This window comes from Chinchilla lanigera, unplaced genomic scaffold (assembly GCF_000276665.1).
Source record: "Chinchilla lanigera isolate Chin_1 unplaced genomic scaffold, ChiLan1.0 scaffold00014, whole genome shotgun sequence".
In the NCBI taxonomy this organism is placed as follows: domain Eukaryota; kingdom Metazoa; phylum Chordata; class Mammalia; order Rodentia; family Chinchillidae; genus Chinchilla; species Chinchilla lanigera.
The window spans coordinates 19,169,300-19,185,646 of NW_004955415.1; the positions used below are offsets into that span (position 1 = coordinate 19,169,300).

Genomic DNA, 16,347 nt, shown 5'->3' on the forward strand with positions numbered 1-16,347 from the left:
GGGAGGGGAAGAAATTATAATATGGACTTCTAAGTAGTACAATTGATTTTCTGCTTGGAGGGGTGGCACATGGGTTTTAAACACTCCTCAACTGATTGAATTTTAATTTAACAAACAAAATAAAACAGAAAAGACTTCTATGATTCATAGGGAGTCGAGTTTGAAAATACAATTATTTGCCTAGATGCGTTATAAAACGTTAGTGATTTTACTGGTAATAATTATCCTGAATTCTTGCAGACTGCTAGGTACTATTTTAGCATTCTAATCCTGGAAATAACCCTTTGAAGTAAGGATTGTGTTATCTCTGTTTTACAAATGAGGAAACCAAGGCAGGCATCGCTAATAATTTGCCTGAAGTCACATGGCAAGGCACTTTCAGAGCTGGTATTTGGACCCAGGCTACTTTCATCATTAATTACAAGTGTTTTTTAAGACTGTTTCCCACACGTTGACCATTCAGGTATAATGCACATGTGCTTTTTGCCATGATTATATTCTAGTTTTGTCATCCTGTCATGTTTCTCACTTTTTAAAACTACAAATAAATGTAGTTAAAAAGGAAACCTTACATCTTTGTTATCTTAAATGGAAAACTGTTACAGGCCACAAATAGTATATATCCAATAAAAATTTAAAAATGAAAACTAACTTAAGCCACTGCCTGCCAAAAACTCTGAGTCAGAGGCCTGTCTGGGAGAGAGAGAAGAAAGGAGGGGGAGAGAGGGGGAGAAGGAGAGAAAGAGAGAGAGAGAGAGAGAGGGAGAAGGAGAGGAAGAGAGAGAGGAGAGGGAGAGGGAGAGGAAGGCAGAGGGGCTCAAGGGAAAGAGAGCAGTTAAACACATGTTCTTACCAACTTGAGGATGATGTAGTATGGTCAGAGTGAGGTGTCTGGCTTCCTTACTGAGGTGTTTCTAGGTCATTCTGTGCTGAATCTGTGAACCCCCCTAATATGATATTGTAGTTCCTCAGTGTCAGTGGCTCCTATACTTTGGAAATCACTTGTCCAAAGTATGAGAATGTTGCCATCTACTCATATGTGTCCTTAGAACCATGAACACCTTCTGCACTATCAAGTATATAGAAGTCAGAGATCGCTGGGAATGGGGTTCCTTTCTCTTTTACCAATATGACATTCTCTGTACATCGCTGATATTTATGACTAATACATGATTATTATATATTGTTTATAGTGCAAAAATAAAAGATGTCTTTCCATCTCCCAGTTTAAAATAAGTGATGAGATTGAGTGTATTTTGGTGGTGACAGGGGTGTTCCTCTTCATTCTCAGGCTTTAGTAACAGCAGTTCATGGACATGAAGACTCTTCAATGTGAACAATAAATTAATCTGCATCTGAAGAATTAGCTGATTATCAGCTCATATAATTCAAGTGTCCTGATTGATTTTCTGATGCCATTTATGCTGTATGAATTCTTTGATTTTTGTGATTCATATGAATTCACACTCAGATGATCTACTGAACACTGGCTGCTGTACTCACAGTGAGCCCAAGAATGAAGAGAGCTCAGCTTGATATTTTTTTTGAGGAAGAGTCTTGCTAAATTTCCCAAGCTGGCACTGAACTTGTGATTCTCCTGCCTCAGCCTCCTGAATAGCTGGGGTTTTACAGGGGTGGCTCACCATACCTGGCTCTTGATGAAATTTTAACAGACTTAAAAATAATGAATGAGACTGACTTTGTTGCTCAATATCCCTATTTTAATTTTAAATATTGTACTTAAACATTAATATTGTAGCTGGAAATAAGCAGGAAGACATTAGATGTGGCATGGATGGCAGGTAAATCATCTGTCATCTACTGCCATTGTTCCTTGCACTGGTGAGCTTCAGAAAGCTTTGGACAGGGCTTAGGCCTGCTGAGTTGCCCCTGGTTAGGGCATAATTCAGGAAGAGAAGTTCAGTGTGTCCGTGTGCCCAAGCTGCTACAGGCTGTCACTTCACAGGAATGGAAAAGGCCGCCTTTCCATTCCAGCCTAGAAGCATGGTGAGCTGGTGCCACCACTGTTTGGTGGCATGATGGAGAATACATTGTTTGCATTTTCATCTGCTGGTGCCACTGGGGAGAGCTGTGGCTAGGTTAGGTCTCTAACAGTGTTGCTGTGGCTTACCAGAGTCAGCCTACAGTTCTCTTACTCTGCCTTGGGGTGGGTATTGGAAAACAGAACTAGCTGAGAATGCACCCTGCCTTACAGGGTAAGTTAAAAGTGGTTAGGGTAGCTAAATCACCAAGGGCCTGGTCCTTGGTTGCTTACTCATCAGTACACACCTGGCACCTGGTGTACACTTCTGCCTGGTGGACACTCAGTAACTATGTTGTCTCAGTTCCTTTTCATGTTGCTGCATGCAATACCCAGCACCCACAACTTAAAGCAGAGATTTTGACTCACGGTTTCAGTACATGGCTGGCTGGCGCCAAGGCAGAAAAAACATGGTAGAAAGGCCTAGCCAGAAGACAGTTGCTTATCTTCTGGCAGCCAGGAAGCAGAGAGAAGGGAAGAACTGGAAAAGGAGCTGTACCTCAGTACCCCAGGATTCCAGTGACTACCTCCAACCAGACCCCACCTCCTAAGAGCACATCCAGCTCTGAATTCACCAGGAGGCTAGCCCACTGATGAGTTTACTGCCATCGAGTCACCTTAACATGCTTGAGAATTTGGGGCGATAGTTTAGATTTAAATCATAAAATATGTGTTGAATGAATTGGGCATCTGATGTTTTTTGGCATTTTTCTCATTTTCTGCGGCAGGAAACCACAATAAAATCTGTGTTGAATTATGTATGTGTGTGTGGGTGTGTATGTGTTTGTTAACAGGCATATTATAGCTTCCTTAAGAAGTAGAATCCATTTCAGTTCTCAGAACTAAGAAAGAACACAAAGAGTTATCTTGGAGTCAGTGCTAGTTTCTTATCATAGCAACTTCCCTGATTGAAAAAGATAGTTCCAGGCTCTTTTAAAAAGAGACAGAGATGGAGATGACTTCTGTTCCTTTCTTTGTATCTGGGTAGAAAGGGAGGATCTGGAAGGGTTTAGAGTAGAGAGAAGCCATGTGAAAAACACATAGCTTTCTTCCAGACCTTGGGTCTTGAGGAGTGGATCATATTAGAAAATAAGGTTCTTTCTCTAATGCTGGCAGTTTGAAATAGCATGAAAAGATCTTTTAGTAGTGGCAGGTCTTTGTGTAGTTTGCCAAGAGAAGTGCCTCTGAATTGAAGGAAAGCAGCTAGTCAGGCTTCCATTAGCAAGTAATTAAAACAGGAGCATTCAAAACAGAAAGGCGGCTGGCACCTTCTCACCCTCTACTGTGTGTCAGGCCTGGGATAAAAATCTTAATTATTTTTTGAGATAGCTGTTATTTATGATCTCTTAAAGTTTTAGGCAGATTCTATGGTTCCCGTTTTACAAATAAGAAAACTGAAGTTTATAAGATTTGTAATTAATCTAAAGCCACCTAAATGACTAGTACATTATGGAACTAGGATTTGAACACAAGTCTACTTAATTCCAAATTCAAGTTCTTTCCGCAGATTAAAGTTCTCACCTTTCTTATAATTATGTTTTGTGTTTAGCAATTATCCTGAGTAGATCATAGTTTTTAACACTTTTTAAAGGAAGAGATTTAGTTTTACAGGGAAGGTCATGTTGGATTGTGGACTAAATGTTTCCAAGTTTGTCTAGTATGCTTGGGTGGGCACAAGAGACAGTGGTCATTCTGGAAGAACCTGGGTGGTCCAGATCCTTTGCGCTCAAAGTATGATTCCCGGTCCAGCAGCATGTTGGAAACATGTTAGAAATTCAGATCTTCAGACTTCATTGCAAGCCTGAGTCGCAGTCTGCAGGTTTTAACAATATCCCCAGGTGGTTTGTGTGCAGAATAAAGTTTAAACCCTTTGACCTAAACTAATGTAACTGCAAGACACTACCAGTGAGCCCACTGAGTGTCTGAGCTGAGCAGGTGACAAAGAGCTCAAAAGCAATAACACAACACACTGGCAATAAGTTACTACGTGTCTTTGTTGAGTACTTACTAGATTACAGATGATATTGTTAAAAGTCTTACATAGATTTTCTTAATATTTTCAGTAACTCTATGAGGTAGCTACTTTTGTACCCATTTTAGAGACAAGACAACTGAGCTGTAGGAGCTTAAATGATTTCTCTAAAATCAAATAGTTCTGATGCCAACCCAGCTTTGTCTGAATCTGGTTTGACACACTTCACCACAACATAATGCTACTGGCTTGTATTTCAAGCCAGAAGCTGTAAATTACTCATCTCTGGTCTATAGGAAGGACAAAAAGAGCACACAGCATTGGAGTTCACAAATGGTATTCTGTGAAATAATTTTATTTCATTGACTCAAAGTGAAGACACAAAAATGAAGTTATATCTTTTGAACAGTACCCAGCATTGCTTATGTTGGACTTTGTGCATTCCCTGGAGTATACGAAGACATTTGGATGAAGGAACTCAGGAAATATTTTTATGGTTCTATGACTTATCTTGTAACTTGAAACATACCATAACTACCCTTTTCCATTTTTACTCATAATGAGAAATAAAATTTAATTCAACAGTAATGATAGTGTTGTAGGATATATTCACTCTGATGTCAGGTGATGAAGTAAAGGACAGTCAATCCTGTCAGCGTGGAGTATTAGAGGAACATTGATGAGCATTTGGTCATATATTTCATTGTGTATTCCTTGGTGCGTTCTTTTCTTTTTTGTCCTGTATTAAAGCTGAAGTGACTGAGTTTATCAGACAGCCATTTCCAGCTTTAAAATAATGTTCTCTGCTAATTTTGGTTTCGTTCCCTGGAACAATGAATTAACTTTACTCTGCAAATACTGTATAGTTAGCTTTAAATTTTATCTTTTGCAAGGTTGAAAGGACCAAAGATACTATTAAATAATTGTATTGGTCTTTAATCCATAGATGTTTGGAAGCTAGGGGAGCAAAAAGTACATTAATTTTTGTACCTTTTTGGGATTTGGGGGAGAGGAAGGAGAAGAGAAAGAGGCAGAGATCTTACTGCACCCAAAAGTTTCCTTGTTTGTTGTATCAATTTAAGTGAATATTCTTAAATTTCTTGTTACTAGGAATCAGCGTATAGGATGTACTGCTTAGAGATATTGGGGAAAGAAGACATAAGAATGTATTGAGAATTAGATTGTATTGAGAATAAGATTGTATTTGTTCTGGAAATAGCCTCATTCACGTTCACTGGCTCTGTAATATTTAAGTACAGGAAGACCAGTGTATTTGACAGATGTGCAGGGTCAAGTATGTGTGGTGTAATTAAAAAATCAAGTAATATTGAAATTTTAAGAATTACAGTAGAAGACATGTTGCATTAATCTACCCAAAAATGCTCCCCCACACTGTAAGCACAATTATTCTATCATTCTTGATGATGTGTCTCCTACTGTATTATTCATTAAAAGTAATTTTTAAAAATTCATTGCATTTTTTATCACATTTTGAATGAAGCCTTCTCTATCTACTGAGTTTTTAAAAAGACTTTTCTTATTCTCAGTGAAAAAAATTATATCCTCACTTTGTGCACATCTCTGAAAAGCCATTCTTTGTTATTTTTTAATTCAAAGCCCTTTGCAATGTGTACTGCTAAGTGTTTAAGAGCTGGGGTGGGGATGAGGAGAAGAGGCCTGGTTTATGTTGCCTGCCAATTGCTGTGGTGTAAATTGTCCCACCATGCCCAGTTTTAAGCACCGTCTTGACCTCCGTGAACCTGGAGGTGGAAAGAGGCCCACAGTTGTCTTTGGTGGACTGAGCAAGTTGGACTGGCAGCTGTCATCTCACTGATTTTAGCACCAAGAGATTGTAAGGGGGGGGGAGGGTGCCAGGGGGAGGCAGCAAAGAGAAAGGAAAACTAAAGAATGTAAAAAATAATAAAAACAAAAGGATTGGGGGAGGGATTTCTGTTCAGGGAATTTGAGTAGAAATGTCTGCTCTTCCCTGAAACTGCTGAAATGATGATAACAAGAAGTGGGACACAAATCTTCACTAAATGCAGAAGAAAATGGCTAAACCCCAAATATGAAACTTCTGAAAAATATTGCCAAATTTGTTGATATTTGCAGCAAACTTGGGGAGAATCACAGTGTCTCTTCTTGCAAGGTGGAGGCCAAGGTCTGAAGCCCTTGTTTAGAACAGAGTTTGAAGGTGGAGTCAGTGCCCAGAGAAGCAGACCTTGCCAGCTTCTACTTCGATGTTTGTTTTGTAGATGAGGCAATAACCTCCCTGTTTTCTTTTTTCCTATAGTTTAGGTTTATATTGTGTTTTTTCACTTTTTGTAGTAACAAATTACTACAAATAGGAACAATCATGAAGCTCTTTATAGATTTCATTAACTTTAGAGGGTATCTATAGACTTTAAGATATGAAAAATAAAAGAATAATACATCGCTACTTGCATGTTCTCCAGTCTCTTGATTACAGTACTCATTTTCATATTTATAATGTTTTCATTACATTCTGTGTACTATAAATGGTAGGCTTCTCTTTCATAGGTAAATAAATGATGTTGCAAAAACCAAAACAAAAGAAAGTACCAGACCAGGAAACATAACAAAATAAAATAACAGAATTTAGAAGAGCCACTTGATTATTAGAAATCATAACGTAGGTGGGATAAACTCATTTATTAGAAGGAAACTATACTGAATGACTCATCTGAAACAAAGCAGTTACAGGTAGAGGAAAGTAAAACTCAACAGCGGTTGTAAATAATATGAAAGACAAAGGAAATTTTCACTGTAAACTATGTATCTTTAGTGGTCTGAACTTTTTCAATAAACTTGGGTTACTTTTAACGGTGGACCCCCAGGGCTACATCCATTCATTCTGAGACACAGCTATACCTTTGTTCTCTGTGATTTTGACTGTTTTGTTCATTTGTTTTTTACTTTGTTTTTGCTAAATGGGAACCCTTAGTAAATAGTGACTGAAAAGACTTCTCAAGATATTATATCACTAGGATAATGATTTGTGTCTTACATCTTCCCCAAGCTTTGAGTGTGGATTTTTCTCTTAATTTTCATGTACCTTTGTGAGGAAGGTGGTTGCTATTTCTGCTTTACAGATGAAGAAACAGGATCAAGGAAATTAAGCTGCTGGTCCAACATCACACCCTCTTACATGTTTTGAACCATTTTAAAAGCACTTATGTAGCCAGGGAAACAGCCCAATCGCACAAGCACCTGCCTGACAAGCGCAAGGTCCTGAGTTTGATTGCCAGTACCAAAAAAATAAAGTAGAATGTTGTATTTATGATACTATTTATTACTTATTTATTAGAATCTATATTTATGAATTGCACGCATACTTTTAAAATTAGATATTTTATAATTGACTCATTAGAAAAATATACTTGTGTAATTCAGCTTAGAGGGATTTCAATCTTTTACTATTTTTTTTATGATTTGGTGGAATAACTCACATGGAGTATTTTGTTCTTAAGGAGGATGAATAGGGCTGTTAACTTATTTATCTCAGTAGAGCAACTGTGAACCACCAGTCTCTTCTGGTGAGTCTACTCTTAAAACTGACATCTTCATGTCTGTGAAAGCAATAAACTGTCAGGGGATTGCTCAGATGTGCAAGGGTTGCTTGGGATGCCTGAGAACTGTACAACACGAGGGCTTGAGATAAGCAGAGTATTTGAGGTCAGGTTTTACCTGTGGTTTCTGGGAGGCATCATGACTCAATTTCTTGCTTTCGAGTCCTCCTTGTTAAAAATGACCCACATATTTTATATCATAAGGCAGGGACTCATAGATCCCCATTGACTACTGGATATTGTACTTCCATTCCAGTCACTTCTATTTGAAAAGCCCATGTTTAACATTATAAAATTGAGGAATCAAGAAATTGATCACACTGTTATTTCAGAGATACTAGTGCAACTTGTGACAGATGGGGAACCTAATAATTTAGTGAGTTTTCGAAGTCTGAAAATTTATCACAATGTCAGGTTGGTGAAATAAAAGTTAGCAAATGAAATCTAGAATTATTATCATATTCCAACTTGATCACATGAAACAAAAGAATTCTTTGTGAATACCATGCACATAAAGGTTCCATGACTAAATAGATTTCGGAAACAAAGCATAAGATATTTTTCTAATAGGTTCATGATGAACATGAGCATATTAAAAACTTAGAGAAATTTTGCTCAGTAGAATTCTGTTTACATTAGTGTAGGTTGACTCTTCTAAAATTTGACCCTGTAGCCTTGTTTTGTGTAACATTTTAATTCTCCTGGCACATGTGAGAAATGTTGAATTTTTTATTGTAATGCCAGCGGTTGTGGATGGGTATATCTGAGGACTTATGCATAAGTATGTGTGTGTGTGTTAGCATGTGAATTGGATGTAGAATTAAAATTCTCTTGAGATATATTTATAGCACAAAAGTCTCAACATTTTTCTATTCATCCGGAGGAGATAATTTCCAGACCTTTCTTTAAGTATCAGTGTTTACTTTCTTTCTATTAGTGCTACTAGTAATTTATAAGTTTAAAAAGTTGAAGACTTTCAAGCTTTCCTTTCTTGAACTCTGAAGGTAATCTATAGGAGGAAAAAAGACAAAAGATTGGTGGTCAGATTGGAGAGGATGAAGTAAGGACTGTGAGCAGTTTAGAAGCAAGTTATTCCACTTCCTGAATTGTTGGCAATCAGTTGTATTTTCCTTGCAGTGTTGATCTTGAATTTATTTATAGTCTTCAGTATGAAAAAGAAACAAAGATTTTTTTTGAGGGACAATTCAGGAGTAGCTTTCAAAAATTTTACTTTTCTTCTTATAACCTTTGATCAGGGCCACTTCTTGTTATGTTTAGGGTCTCTTACTCCCTCCTGAGCAGTGTTACTCAGGGTATGCCTGCAAAAAGCCTTGGCGATATTTGTTGTTCTGTTTAGAAGAGTTAAATGGTCTCTCTTGGCCACCGTGTCTGGATATTTTGTTGTGGCACTGTTTGCCCAGCCTCTCAGTTGGTGGCAGAGGGGTGGGACTTTGCCTGAGAGCAGGAGTGTTCAGTCACTAGCTGCTGGGCTTGTCCATCCTCTGCCTGTCGCCCCCTCCTTCCTTTCTGAGGAGAGTGAGCTCTCCCAGAGCTGTGACTGCCCCTGAAAGGGCTCCATCTGCCCCATGTGTGCTCTTAGAAACCTATCACTGTCGGGTGAAGCTTAAATCCTACTCAGGTAAGAAAGCATATTGAAAGCGACTTTGTGAATAGAAGTTAAGATTTGCAAAGGGGAGCAATTTTGGTAAGTTTGTATTTTTTTTAATAACTTGTATAAGAACTATCACAGTTTTATTCTTGTGGTACCTGAAGGTAAGCAGGTATAGGTATATACAGTGATTGAAAAGAAAGTCCTCTAGCTTTAAATTGCATGGATCACCAGAACTTTTCATGCAGATTATTTTCTTTATTGATTGCTTATTTTTCTTTGAATTTTCTAGTAGAGAAATCTGCCAGAAATGCCAACAAAGTATATTAAACACTATCATTCTGTGGTGATTCTGGCATTAATTCAATATAGATTTATTTTAATATCTCTTGTTGCAACATTTCCCTAAACCTAATCATAATTCAAATAGATTTTTCAATAAGGCACTTATGGATCGAATTTGGCTGGCTGATAGGACTTTTGTGTATCATTTACCACTTCCAATATATTAAATATTAACTGCATGTTGGGGGCCTATGAGAAACCTGTACAATGTGTTTAATTTTGCTATGAGTATAAAACTGCTGTAAGAAATACAGTCTATTAAAAAATTAAACAGTCTCTTTATGGTGCATTCTGTGAAAAACTGGGTGATGCAATAAAGCACAGACAATGTTAAAATATTTTAGTATCATGCATGAATTATTACAAAAACTTATTCACTTTTGTTTATTTTTCATAATTACTAATGAAAATATTGGGCAGATTTCAGTAATTTGTTTTGATTATCACTTTTTGGTTCAGCTGTATTAAGATAGGCAAACATTATTTCAAAGTCTCTTTTTACTAAATAAGAAGTAAGATTGAAAACGTATTTTGTCCTTATTGACTTAGCAATGTATTTATGCATTGGCTTGGAGAGTTTATTTGCCATTGTATAAAATTCCTTCCTGAAATACAGAGTAGAAATTAATAACTTAATTGGTTTGTGTATTTTTTTTTTCTGGTACAGGGAATTGAACTCAGGACCTTGCACTAGCCAGGGAGGCACTTATGCCATTGAACCATATCTCTGGCCTGGGTTTGTGTATTTGTAATCATGTTTTGAAAATCTGTTTTCATATAAATTGTACGTATTCATGAACAAAGAAGTAATGCTGAAATATGAAACTTGTAGTTTTTATGGAGTTGAAGTCAAATGATATTAGAAAAATATTTACATTTGTGGACTTTTTTTAGTTAAAAATATCTTGGCATTTTAAACAACATATATGTTTATGAAAAAAAGTACAACCTTAATTTTGTATAAGCCATGACTAGCCAGCAATCTGAGCATAAGACAGTCTATTATAATGACTGATGCAAACAAAACATGGTCACTAAAATATATGTTAGATAGATTCATACATGAATAAAATGCAACATTCTGAGGCTATTTCTGAGACTGAAGAATTTTAAAGCTAAAATGGGGATCGTGGCCTCTGAGAATTCCTTTGATAATTACCTGTTGGAGAAAACATTTTATACGCTTTTTATATTAAAGAACCATTACATGCACTATGATCCACTCTCCCGAGACACATGGAACATTTCCAGACACATTCAAGTATATGAAACTTTCCAAAATTTCCAAGTTTTACTTTCATGGATTTCTCCAGGGACTCTGGGCTGAGTTCTCTTTACACAGGTCGAGGCCAGGACTGACAAGCAACTGTCAGGGCCAAGTTCCTCAGAGAGACATGAGGGGTGGGCTTCGCGTCACCTACCTGTGGACCTGCGCCTTTTGTCCGGAGATCATGCTGCCCTCATAGAAGCCCTGTTACTGATGCTGCATCTGTGGGTGCTGTGCCTCACACCTCAGCATGCACAGGAGTGTTTCTGATGCTCTTCCCTGCCTAACATAACAGGCATGGGGACCCGAAGTGCTGCATCTCTAACAGCATCTGGCCGCCGCCGCTGCCAGCTCAGGGATCACAATGAACACTGAGGAGATACACCATGAAATATCTGGTCCAAATCAGGAAATCAGCTTGTGAGCAAATGACTGAGAACGTGATTGTGGTAGGTAGACGGGTGTCACTGATGAGGTGCCCCGACTGCTTTCCCTGTGAGGAGTGCCTGCTGCAGCTTCCCATGTGCTTTCCCAGCAGCCTTTCCCCGTCTTGTGCTTGGCGCTCTGCCTCTTACTGTCACCACAAGGCCCTCTTTGTCTTCACCAAGGACTCACCCACTCCTTCCGCCTCCCATCCTGTCCTCCCCGTGGGGAGCCTTTTACATGTATCGGGTTTGATGTGTGCTCTGCACCTGAGTCTTCTTTATGGCATCTTCTGCTCAACCTGGCCTGTAGGTGCCCTGCTTCACCTGCTGCAAATTTAAGTACAGGGGAGGTCATAGTGTGAGGAGGTCATACTTCTGCTTAACACACACTTTTCCTATGTAATCAACCAGTTTTGGGCAGTTGACCTATACAAACCTTCAAGTCTCAGCTTGCTAGGTCTGTGGCTCCAGTTTTCTACTTGAATACTCTGCCATGTCCTAGATTGCAGTGGACTCTTGAAGCAGAGGGAGGTGTGACACTCCACACACGCCAGTAACTCCTTTCTCCTGTCCCCCCGCTGCACTGTCAATGAAAATTTCAAACACACAATCATTTGAAGGGATTTCCCTGAGAACAGCTGTGCCTTCCCTACATAGGGTTTACCACGAGCACTTGAATTTTCCTTTATTGTTTTCTTATCCAACAGCTTAGCCTGTTTTCATCTATTACATCTTATTTTTGATGTCTTTAAAAAACAAACTTCAAGAACTAGTTTGCATTCAGCATGATCATTACTGGTTAGACTTGTCTTTGGTAACAGTTTCGGTGTAAACTTTCTCTGTACAGAAGTTGGACTGTGGCAACCTCGTGCAACTGTGCGTGTCAGACCCTGGCAAGATGCAGACCATTGCTATCACAGAGAAAAGCCCCAAATCCCTGTCAGACCCTCAGGTTCTTCTGTGAGTCTGTCCCTCCAAAAAAAATGACTAAATGATCACAGTTAGTGACTTGTAACCATTTTATTTCTTCAGGATTGATGGTTTGATCACTTTTATTTTATGCAAGTTATTTGCATAACATGCTTGGGAATACATATCACACAACTCCTAACACCTTAATATTTAGTTGGGGCTAATCTGAAGTATTCTTATTTCTGCCAATATTAAGATCTTAAGAGTAGCTTTGTTTCTGTGGGGTTTTTTTGTTTTTGTTTGTTTTAACTTGGGACACATACTTAGCAGTGGTCTTATTGATTCTCATAGCATTATACAGAGTGGGTGGCAAGGTAGTAATATGAAGAGCAGTGTGGAGATCTGGGGGGAACCATGTTCTCTTATGCAGTCTTTTGGGTTGGCACTTGGTTTCTTTAGATACCGAGAAAAATCACTCCGACTCAGCTCTTTCTTGAGAAGGTTGTATTAAAAGCTACCTTGACTATGTATCTAGTCAACAGTGTAAGTTGGATCACACTGCTTTTTTCAGAAACAGAAGGCTCCATTCCTGTGACAATCTGAACTCATGCCATCCCATGTTTGTGGATCGTGCTTTCTGTGAACTTCGCCTTCAGGTGCCTGGCAGAGTGATTTAGACCCACTCTGCTGTGGACGTACGAAGCCCTATGCAACCCTGACCGGCCAGAAAGGAACGTGCTAGAAATGCCAGTCTCTCAGAATGACCTGCGGTTACAAAGCTAGAAGCCCCGCAGTGTCCGTGGTCACAAAGAAGCAGTGTTTGAATATCTAGCACTGTGTCTAAGGATGTGGTCAAAATGGATGTTTTACTAGCACTGTAAAGTTGTCTGTGGGCTATCAAGTGTTTAAATTAAGTTCTCCACAAGTGCTATAACATCCACTTTTGAGTTTGCTTCTGTTCACAAGTGACCTTAACTTTAATGGAATAAGAGTCTCACCTTCAAACTAAACTGGAATCTAACTGAAATTTCCAGAGACTTTTTCTGCTTTGCTAGTGAATACTGACTTATAAACAGTTTATTTCCGTGAGAAAGCTCCATGATAGTGACAGAGATTACATGTTCAGCGTTCAGAAGGTTCTTTTACAGCCTTCCTTTGGAATATAACCGAAATTTATAGTGACTTTCAAAGGTATATCATTTCCTAGAAAGTTTATATTTTCTTGCTTGGGAACACAAGCAAATAACCTACCTTTTTGAAAAGCAGACTATGAAGTTCCTAGAGCCAAACTGAACAAATAGCCAACAGTTGTCTATCTTTAAAAATGCCTTTAAAATCAGAGACTGACTATATTTTGCTAGACCTAATGTATAGTTAACTACCTGTAGACAAGGAAAAGAAATCTCTACATGCATGGTTATTCTAGTTTTCCAGGCCACTTAATTTATGGTTGCTTTTTCTGAGAGGAAAGGATAGAGCAATTGTTACTATTCCTTGCTGAAAAAATGACACAGAAAACCATGTTTTAAGAAAAACATATTTGGGTGATAGGTCTAACTTTGCTGCTGTGTTACAACAGTATCTGAGGCTTCTGTTTATTTAAATAGTTCATCTAATGATGTCATTGGGGGTATATATCTGTATTCAGATACATACAGTCGTGTATTTTATCACATGAAGTACAGTGCTATGGGAAATGGTAATTCCCACCTCTCTTGATTTCTAGTCCCAATGAAATAGAAAAAAAGTGCTAATTAACCTTCTCCAATACCTTGTGATGTGCTTACATAGTTGATAAAGTCATCCTGTAATACAAGGCTACCATTTACCTGTGTCATCATTTTTTTTCTTTTCTTTCTTTTTTTTTTTTTTTGGTATCGGAAATAGAACTCATGACCTCCCACTTGCCAGGCAGGTGTTGTGCCATTGAGCTGTATCCCCTGCCCTCATCATATTTTCAGCCTCAACTGAAAATTTAAAATTCTAGAGCTGGATAAATGTCACTAAGCCAAGTGTCTGTCAAATATACCTCTTTTTTCTGGGTACATCCTCCTTGTCTTTGAAGGTCCTATGTAAAACCTAAACTCCCTGAAGCTTTCCTGATTGCTCTACAGCAAATCCCTGTTGGTCTCTCTAGGTACCCTGTTGCTTATATACCTTTAAGTATCATTTTCACTGCAGATAATGACTGTTGATCACTCTTTAATTATTTTATATATTAGCCTTCCCGTGTCATCTCAGGGACATTATAAAATCATCTCTCAAAGAACCCTATCTTCTGCTTTTTCCTCATTTCCTAATTTTTTTTTGGTTACTTTTTTTAGAGGCTAATAAAAATCATTGGCCAATTGCCTTAATATCAAGAGAGGCCATTTATCTCTGCGAATATGCTAAACCTGATTTTCCCCTTTTTCTATCAACTTAAGCTAAGAATAGAATTAACAGAAGGATCATATTAGGGGAAAAAAATGGAAATTTTTGTTTCTTTTGTCTTTGTTTTTTAAAAGTTATTTCCATGTGTCTGGCCATATTTTAATAATAGTCTTAACATTAAGCACTTTAATAATTCCTTTCATCTGCAAAGAGAAAATTGTTTTTCTAAATAATTTCATTTTCCAGAACGACTGTGTAAAGCAGATTGGCCTCACTGATGCTCTAGAGCATAAGCAGAATGTAATGTGTGAAGCTCAGCTTCCAAATTACTTGGGAACAGATGATGGGCCATACTTACTTGAATGCATTCTGGCTGGAAATATAAAAGCTCTGTCAACAGCTGAGCTCTTGGCTTTGAAAGTTTGATGTGACCAATGGTCTGGGGTGGGATCCTCAGCCAGAGAAAGCCATTCCATTGATTTATCTATCTTTTGTCCCTTCCTCTGCATGAGTCATATGATTGGAACTACCTAATAAAGCAAATAAAGAGAAGCAGTCAGTGTTGTGGCTATATTTTGTTAGTCCTGCACAGTGTTACTAGGTATCTACTTTATCCAAGTAGATTTCTCTTATCTCCTGACAAATCAGAGATCCTCCCTCTAGAGGAGGCTCATGATTCCTGTTCAATCCAGCATTTTCAAGACCCTTCTATTAGGCTCTGGTTACTCTTGTAACAAATTGCCATAAACATAGTCACTTAAAACAACATAAATTTATTATATTACATTTCTGGAGTTGGTAGTCTGAAAGAAGGCTTCCAGGACTGTGTCCTTTTCTGAACATTCTACCAGAGATTCTGTTCCTTCCCTACCCAGATCTGGAAGCCACTCACAGCCTGCAGCTCAGGGCTGCTTCACTCTCACTTCTGTTTCCATGGTCACATCTTCTTTGAACCTCCCTTTTTATCATTTTTTCCAGGATCTTTTTGATTACATCAGGCCTGCCTAGGGAATCCAGGGCTAGCTTCCTGTCAGAAGACCCTTAATTTAATCATGTCTGCCAAGTTCCTTTTGCTGTGTAAGTAACCTACTCACAGGTTCCAGGGATTAGATTATGGATATCTGAGGGGCAGAGGGACGTATGTCCACCACACTCCAAATCTGCCTCCTGTCCTCACCTCCAGTAAAATATATGATTCCTTCTGACGCCTGAGCTCTGTAGTGTAAAACAACTGAAACTGATTTTACCCTTTTTTCTTTTTTTATTCTAAAGAGAATAAAAAATAAGAAAAGAACATTAAAAAGAATACACAATTTTAAAACAAGATGATAGGAAATCAATAATGGTTGTTATATTGCATATTCTTACCTTCAAAGTAGTTCAGATTACCAGATATAAGCATTTAAAATTGGTCAAAAACATTAAGCGTTAACTGTTTCTTTCAATAAACCAACAGAAATTAGTAGCACAATTAGCTTAGCTAATATATATAGATATATATAAAATTTTTTCCTTCTTTCTTTTCTCCTTTCCTTAGCAGTTTCTTTCCCTTTCCCAATATCTACTGTACCTTTTGGATTTTATTTACTCTTTCAGTTTCTTACACTAGGAAGACAATATGATGTTTACACATGTGGGTCTGATTTATGTTACTTGTAAGTATAATCACTAGCTGCATCCATTTACCTATAAAAGCCTCTAGTGTATCTTTCCTGATAGCTGAGTAATATTCAATTGTATAAAATTACCACTTTTTTTTATCTATTCCTCAGTTCATGGGCATTTGAGTTGTTTACCCTTTTTTTTTTTTTTA

At 37.9% G+C, this 16,347-nt stretch overlaps 1 protein-coding gene across 6 annotated transcripts in view; it reads left to right on the forward strand.

Annotated features, from left to right (window-relative positions):
• Positions 1-16,347, forward strand: part of Plcb4 (phospholipase C, beta 4) — a 353,965-nt gene that overhangs the window by 61,180 nt on the left and 276,438 nt on the right. For 2 of the 6 annotated variants that reach the window (XM_005380865.2, XM_005380866.2), the window contains exon 1: positions 9,057-9,242. The exons of 2 other annotated variants lie outside the window; for them this stretch is intronic. The gene's annotated coding sequence lies outside the window, so the exon portion shown is untranslated. Of the gene's footprint in view, positions 1-9,056; positions 9,243-16,347 lie in introns of those variants that run through there. 2 more of the 6 variants (XM_013512269.1, XM_005380864.2) reach the window with 1 other exon arrangement.